This window comes from Palaemon carinicauda, chromosome 7, assembly GCF_036898095.1.
Source record: "Palaemon carinicauda isolate YSFRI2023 chromosome 7, ASM3689809v2, whole genome shotgun sequence".
Classification (NCBI taxonomy): Eukaryota; Metazoa; Arthropoda; class Malacostraca; order Decapoda; family Palaemonidae; genus Palaemon; species Palaemon carinicauda.
The window spans coordinates 82245856-82254338 of NC_090731.1; the positions used below are offsets into that span (position 1 = coordinate 82245856).

The 8483-nt window shown below is 33.3% G+C and overlaps 1 protein-coding gene and 1 pseudogene across 1 annotated transcript in view; one reads left to right on the top strand and one right to left on the bottom strand.

Annotated features, from left to right (window-relative positions):
• Sulf1 (Extracellular sulfatase Sulf1) overlaps nucleotides 1-8483 on the top strand; it is an 893213-nt gene that overhangs the window by 458803 nt on the left and 425927 nt on the right. The gene's annotated exons all lie outside the window — the stretch shown is intronic.
• Nucleotides 5525-7832, bottom strand: LOC137643742 (uncharacterized; annotated as a pseudogene).

An 8483-nucleotide genomic window follows, 5' to 3' on the forward strand; every position in this document is an offset into this window, starting at 1 on the left:
GAGGACTGGTTTAGCCTCTTTTCTCTAAAAGAGAATATAAATCGAACATTATCCCTAAATTCTAGGGGATGTATGTCCCCATCCAAATTAATAAGGAACGATAGGGCGAGGTTAAACATGGGGAATTACTTTACTAATGTATACATATACCAGTTAGACTAGCCTAACTGCGGTAGGAACCACGGGCATAGTTGTTACTGCCGGGGCCCCCACCGTATACGAAAAGTAAAGTTACATATTAGGAAGAGGAATAATAATCTATTTGTATGCACAATCTCCACTTGTATAATTTGCCTAACTAGCTAATATTATAGCTAAATACCGGGAAAGTCGCTCTACTAGCTAAATAAAATGCATTAATAATGGCGACAGCGGTCGTAAAAATGGCCGCCTCCGGTCGTAGCAATGCTCAACCTAACACCTAAATTATTGGAATTTAACTGTGAGACGGGAGCCAAAATTTATACATATGAAAGAATTAATACTCAACTTTCCAAAGAATGAAGATGCCGGAGATTGCATGATTAATATTCCAATAACTTGCGATAACACCGGGATAACATTGGGAGAACACTTAGTCATATCGGGTACAAGTAAAGGAATGGCAGCCGGTAGTAGTGCGGATAGGAGGTCCACCGGGTACCTAGATCGGCACCCCCTTCTTTCGCCACTCCTCCCCCTCAAAGAGCTAAATCTATTTGGGGGTGAAGATTGCTATGTGCCGTATCTAAAATTACGTCTACTAATATTATGCGATGTCCTTATGGATACTCGCGCCAGGAGTTAGAATCCTGGAGACCTTCGGTTTATTTCTCTGGGAGTATCATTGTAGCAAATATCCCTTAGGACGACATGGCCGAGCCAAAAAATGAAATTGTTCATATAGATTTTCGTTTTTTGTTGTCAGCTTGTCTTTTGAGTAGCAATCATTTGAAATAACTCAAACCAAACCCTTCAAGATGCCTCCACAGTACGTTATAAGCCTAATAAATAAGAAAGGCTAATTGACAATACAGTGTAGTTATCTATTAGTGAAAGAGCGAACAAGTGGGGAAAAAAGCTATTTGGAAATGTGATCAGTTTTATAAAATGAAGTGTCATGCACAAGTTAATACAAATTAAAATTACATTACAAAACGATTTAGAGAACACAATCATGCAAGCTATATTACTCTGTTTACACTGTCAAAGTGAGTAGCTTAACTAAAGAAAAAACAATCACAACTCAAGAAACAACACATTATACATGCGTTGGAGTATCCCAATTAGCAGTTGCGGGTCAGTTACCAATACCTCAAAACTTGAAAAGGAATATACGAAATGCAAGAAATGTAGCAGCACAAGTTCTTGCAAATCCAGTATGTTTACTCTACATAAGCATTCCTCCTGAATATAAATAGAAGAACACAATCAAACAGCCATTTCTTCTGTTCGACATTGATGAAGGATCAGACAGGATTATTTCATTTTCGACACGGTGAAAACTTCAGGTATTATCCAGTGCAAATAACTGGTAATGCCGATTGGACCTTCAAAACGTACTCCCTTTATTTAATCAACTATACACAATACATGGCATCATGAATGGTGACGTTTTCCTCTTGTTTAAGTTTTAATTGCCAACAAAACTGAAGTTACAATAAGCTTTTGTCAGAACTAAAAGCTTTAGAGCCAACTTTATCACCAAGCACAATTATGACTGATTTTGAACGTGCAACTATTAATGCTTTTCGGTCAGTTTTTCCTAATTCAAACCATCAAGGTTTACTCTAATTTCTCACAATGTATATTGTGATCCAATCAATCAAATGGACTGCAACAGTTGCACAAGTGATGCTGAATTCGCATTAAAACTGCGTATAATTTGCATTTGTTCCTGTTTCAGATGTAATTAATTATTTTGAATATTTAATCGACAATAATGATTTCCTCGACAAAGCTCAACCTCTCTTAAATTACGTTGAAGATGCCTAGATTGGTCTCCCAAAACGTCACTTAAGGCGTCGACCCCATAACAACGATCATGTGCTTTGGAATCGTGTTGATGCAGCAAAACTATGGCTCCGACTGTAAGACGAACATTGACTTAGAAGGACGGCGTCGCTCGTTATTATTATTATTATTATTATTATTATTATTATTATTATTATTATTATTATTACTTGCTAAGCTACAACCCTAGTTGGAAAAGCAGGATGCTATAAGCCCAGTGGCCATAAAAGAGAAAATAGCCCAGTGAGGAAAGGAAATAAGGAAAAATAAAATATATTAAGAACAGTAACAACATTTAAAATAAATATTTCCTATACAAACTATAAAAACTTTAACAAAACAAGGGAAAGAGAAACTACATAAAATAGTGTGCCCGAGTGTACCCTCAAGCAAGAGATCTCTAACCCAGGACAGTGGAAGACCAGGGTACAGAGGCTATGGCACTACCCAAGAATAGAGAACAATGGTTTGATTTTGGAGTGTCCTTCACCTAGAAGAGCTGCTTGCCGTAGCTAAAGAGTCTCTTCTACACTTACCAAGAGGAAAAAGTTAATGAACAATTACAGTGCAGTTGTAACCCCTTGGTTGAAGAAGAATTGTTTAGTAATCTCAGTGTTGTCAGGTGTACGAGGACAGAGGAGAATGTGTAAAGAATAGGCCAGACTATTTGGTGTATGTGTAGGTAAAGGGAAAGTGAACCGTAACCAGAGAGAAGGATCCCATGTAGTACTGTCTGGCCAGTCAAAGACCCCATAACTCTCTAGCGGTAGTATCTCAACGGGTGGCTGGGGCATCTCTCTCATCGTACCATCGGGAAATTTTTAGAAATCTTGAAGAACGAACAAGCGAGAAATGAAGCAATAGGGGAACAATATACAGCAGGTGTGGATATTCCCCTTAGAAAAAGAGAAATAAAAGAATACTGCATTAAGAATGCAGAGAATAGTCAATGATTTTGAAAATCGCGAAGTACTGGATTATCTAAGAGGAATTGATCATAACTTTTAACAGTAAAGACGACTATCTCAGGTATTTTTAAAAATAATGTTAGTTTATTTTATTTTGCTTTTTAGAATAACTTTTGTTGTTGAATTTAAGTGTTTAATAAATGATATTTTGCATTGTAAGTATTAGTAGATAAAAAGAAAAGTTTTAATAAATGTCACACTCTTTATGATCCTCTATTTTTACATTTAAAAAAAAAAAAAAATTTCATGCTTAATGAAGACTCTCATGAAAAGCATAAAAACGTGTAAAAATCATTACACTGAAAAATCAGGACTATGAAATTACTTATATTTACTTTTATCTGTTTTATATATATATATATATATATATATATATATATATATATATATATATATATATATATATATTTATATATACATATATATATATATATATATATATATATATATATATATATATATATATATATATATGTATATATATATATATATATATATATATATATATATATATATATATATATATATATATGTATATACACACATATATATATATATGTATATGTATATATATATATATATATATATATATATATATATATATATATATATATATATATATATAGCATTCAAGTTTCCCATATTTTAAATGAAAAACTAAAATCATTATCAATGGAAAATCCCAAATTTTCTTGCTTCTATTTTTGCCATAAAATCTTTCATGGAGTGGTTTTAGGAGTAATTATTGGGTCTGTGCACGTTGACTTTTATCTGTTATAATTGATTACAATGCAGTAAAAAATGTATGAGATATAATCACCATGTGATAGAATTAACATGATGAAATTACTGGACATTGAGTGAGATCCCATGGCTGAGTATTCACAGGACAGAAACCTCAGCCATATCCTTATTCATGTTTGGGGATTGGCCAGTTTTCATCACCTCGCTGGCCAACGAGGATTGGTGATGGTAAGAGACTTTTGTCTGATCAATCACAGCAAACCAACTTAGTATAGCTTTGCTGATCATGGCGATACACAAACCCTTTCACCACGTAAAGGTATCCACGCTCTGAGTAGAGACACCTGAACGTGGAGTAAGGGTTGCGTATCGCCGTTAACAGCAAAGCTGTACTAACCAGGGCACCCATAATAGGTTGGTTTGCTGTGAGAGATCAGATGAAAATCTCCCTCATCAACAAATTTTTAATCTTTTTATTAAAAATTTAAATTACATTTTTTTACAATCACAATATTTCCAATATGATTACATTCAATAGCATTTCTATATAAATATAAATCATCTAATTTAACAATTTACAAAATTACACATCTTGATTTTGATTTTTAGTTACTCAAAAACAATAATTTATATACTTTTTTTTTTGTGAACATTCTAATCATTCTTTCTTTCTTTATAGATATCTTTCAAAGCGAACAATCATAATGAAATTTACACTTAAGATAGGCATCTGTTTCCTCTTTCGTATATCGTTTCTTCTTACTGACCCAAACAGCATATAAATAACCAACAATCAATACAGTGACGCTATTATAATCTTTTTTCGTCTTATATCTGTAACTGAACACTAATGTATTTGAAAAAACTGTCCCTGTTTATGTCACAAGTATGAAATAATACACTTTTGACATACATCAATATTGTTTGTATGTGCCTGCAAAAATAAAATATATGCAACCTGTACTCAACATCCTCGCAATGGTCACATTTATCACTGTTTCTGATATTCAACATTTTCAACCGATTATTGGTCGCCAAAGTTCCATGAGCAAACTCTCTCTCACTCTCTTCATGATACTAATGAATGTCCGAAAATGGTAACTCCCTTCAATTTTTGGAACACTTTCTGGCCTTATAAAACTATAACAATCTTTAGAACTTAAGTAAGGAAATTTTGCATGGTGATAAACTTTTCCGATTACAATTATTGCCACTGAATAAAATGAGGTTGACACAAATGAAACCTCATTTATTTCTTTCAACTCCAACAAAAACGTAATTCTCATCTTGCAATAGAAATTACTTAAACCAATATCCTTTCTAATATCATTTAGAACTGTCGAACTCAAAATCGCTAAGGATTTAAAATAAACATTAATAATTCCTAATCCACCTTTTTGTTTCGATAAACAAAGAGTATCTCTACCGACAGGATGGTAAGTGCCCTGCCAGATATATCGGAATATATGCTTATCTATTTGAGCAATGTACTTTTTCAAAGGAGGCAAATTATGTGATATATACCAAACTTTGGACAAAACTAATGAATTAACAATAATAGCTCTTTGGAAAATATATAATTGTCTTTAACTTAGCATATCTATTGATATTTTAATATTTTGAGTAAGGCTAGACCAATTTTCTTCACATGTAACCTCAAAATCACTCTAATGAATTATACCAAGAATTTTGATTATTTCAACAGTTTTCAACCAACTGATAGGACAGATTTTTCGGTCTTCCCATTTCCCAAACCCAATTATACTAGTTTTGTTTTCGTTTAGCTTTGCACCTGTCGCAAGTTCAAACCATTGTACTTCTTAATAACAGTCTCCAACTGAATCATCAGTTGACAAGATCACGGATGAGTCATCTGAATAACCTAGCTGGCATATATTTACACTGTTTGGAAGGCTTGGCCCTATGATCTTGTTATTACTCTTTATTGTTCTGTATAATGGTTCTTGAAATATACAATATAACAGCATTGACATAGGGCAGCCTTTTCTCACAGACCTTTTAATACAAAAAGGTGAACTCATAAACCCACTTACCAAGATACTGCTTACACAATCTTTGTACAATATTCTAACTAGAGCCAAAATTCATCTGGTAAACCAAATTTCTTCATTACTTTAAAAACAAAATCCATGTTAACTCTATCAAAGGCCTTAGACCAGTCTAAGCTTAAAATTGCCAAGTCTTCACACTTTTGTTGTGCATGAAAAATTCCTTCACTGCACAATATTGTTCTGGGAAGATAATCTTCCCAATAACACATCTTAATCTGTTTGCTAAAACCTTAGCAAAGATTTTGTAGTCAACATTCAGTATAGATATAGGTCTCCAGTTCTCCACCAAGGATAAATCTCCTATTTTAGTTAATAATTTTATTACACCCAAATTTTGACTATCTAACATATATTTCACAGTCACAATGACTTTGAACACTTCCATAACGTCAGACTTTATTAAAGACCAAACTTAAACTTTTTGTAGAATTCTATAGGAAGTCCATCATACCCACTATGCATACTCTTGATAGCATAAAAAACCTCAATTTCCTCTAATTCTCTACTTAACAAACTTGCTTTTCTTGATTTCGGACAGAATGGCACAAGTTAAGAAAATAATCTTGACTTTTCACCTGACCAGTTACCTTACTAAACAATTTTTCAAAGTGCTCCTTTATAAAAAACAGAAATTCCCTCTGTGTTTTCTATAATGGAACCGTCTGTTTGTTTTATGCTAGTAATGCGGGCATGATTTTTCTTTTTCTGAGCACCAAGTAGATGTGCAGATATTTTTTCCACAATTGTACGATCATTTAGTTTGGCTCTTATCTTTATACCTTCTAATATTTCATTCTGGATTTCACAAATCCTATTCTTGAGAATCTTAATATTTTCATAATTTACACTAGTTTTATAGTTAATATCATGAAGTTGACGCAATCTTATATGTAATAAGTTCGCAATCCATACTTTTCTTGTAAAATATTTTTACATAATTTGACAAAGAATTTTTTACATTGTAATTTTGCCCAGTCCCACCATACAAGTATGTTATAAAATGTACCCCTTTTCTGCTTTATAAACTTCCATACATGCAAAATACTTTCTTCAATTTCATCAGAATCTAAAACTTTAACATTACATTCCTAAAAAAGTCTTCCCTTTCAGCAAATTTACTTGCACCAGCTGAGGCATACACATACTCTTACACCAACAATTCTACCATTAGTATCCATCTCTTTGGTTAGAAGTTTTACATTTGTTTTATTATTTATACATATCATTGTACCTCCTTTTAAATTGATTGATGGATTGAACACTATGCACATGAAATGAGTGAGATAACCCAAACCTGAAATATCTTTAACGTTATGTTATGGAATCAACAGAATATCAATTTTATAGTACATGATTAGGGACATAGCTTTCATTTGTTTAATTACCTCATTTAAGCCATTAATATTTAAAGTGACAACAGAAAGAGCCATTACAAAAGACAAAAAATGAAACAATTACTTTTTTTTCTCTTCGATAACATATGTTTTCCATTCTTTTTTTCTTCCTTCCTTTTTTCTTTAGTGGATTTTCCTCTAATTAACTTTAATTTACGTGCAGTATCTGAATCGATATTCCACTGGCCTTTTGACATTCCGTCTGAACCTTTATCATCATTTTTCAAATCGTCTTCAATATCACTGAGTTTATTTACCGCTACATCCATGTCACATTCTTCAGTAGCACCATCTACTGATTCATCATCCCTATGCACTGAAACCGCTTTATTGATTACATTAAGATTTCCCGGTTCCTCATTTTTATCATCTTCAACGGGAAAGAAACTTCCAATTGTAAAAGGAATACGAGGTTCATCTTGTGAGGGAAGCCCCTCATCCTTAGTTATTTCCGTAACTTGAGAAGCTCCTTCGGGTGCACTTTTTAGTGCAAAAATGTCACTATCACTGTCGGTATCTGTTAAATTTTCACCATTACTTGGAACATGACCCTCCAGGTCACGTGATCGACCCTCTATTTCGACTGAGTGTGGATGAACAGCAACATCATCAACATTCTTGGATAAGGGAATTGTCACTTGTCATTCTACTGCTTCGCGCATAAGTCGTCTATCTGGTCCTCTCCAAGGTGGCTGGATTCTTCTTTATCATTTTCAATACTCTTTCCATCACATGGTTGTTGAACATCAGGAGTACCATCTTCTTCCGGTATCCGGCCCTTATCAGAATCCTTGCCGGGCATTGTTGGGAAATCATTCAAATTGAAAATATTTAACTTAGGCTCACTATCCAAATTACAGTTAACTGCCATATGAAAGTCTCTTCCGCACTTGTAACACGTCTTTTTCTGGCCATTATATAAACACGCAACATTATAACCACAAATACTGATGGAGGATGGGATATTTTTTTTTATTTCCATTTTCACAGTGTGTGTTCCATTTTCCAGACCACTTGCTCTCCCATGAGAAAAAGTATTATGTCTTAGATGAAGAACTTTCCCGTACTGTTCGAGGACACCAATTAAAAGGGAGTCTTCTATATCAAAATATGCATAACGCATTGATATATAAGTATACTGTATACACTGCTCAAATTGATTACTATGGCCTTTTCGCCATTACCGAAATGAATCACTTTGTCTTCGTACTCACGTATAAAGACAACAAAAACCTTCTCCTTGATAAATTTCACAGCCACTCTGTTATTTGGTATGTTCTGAAACCCTTTTTTTACTTATTTTCAACTTATTG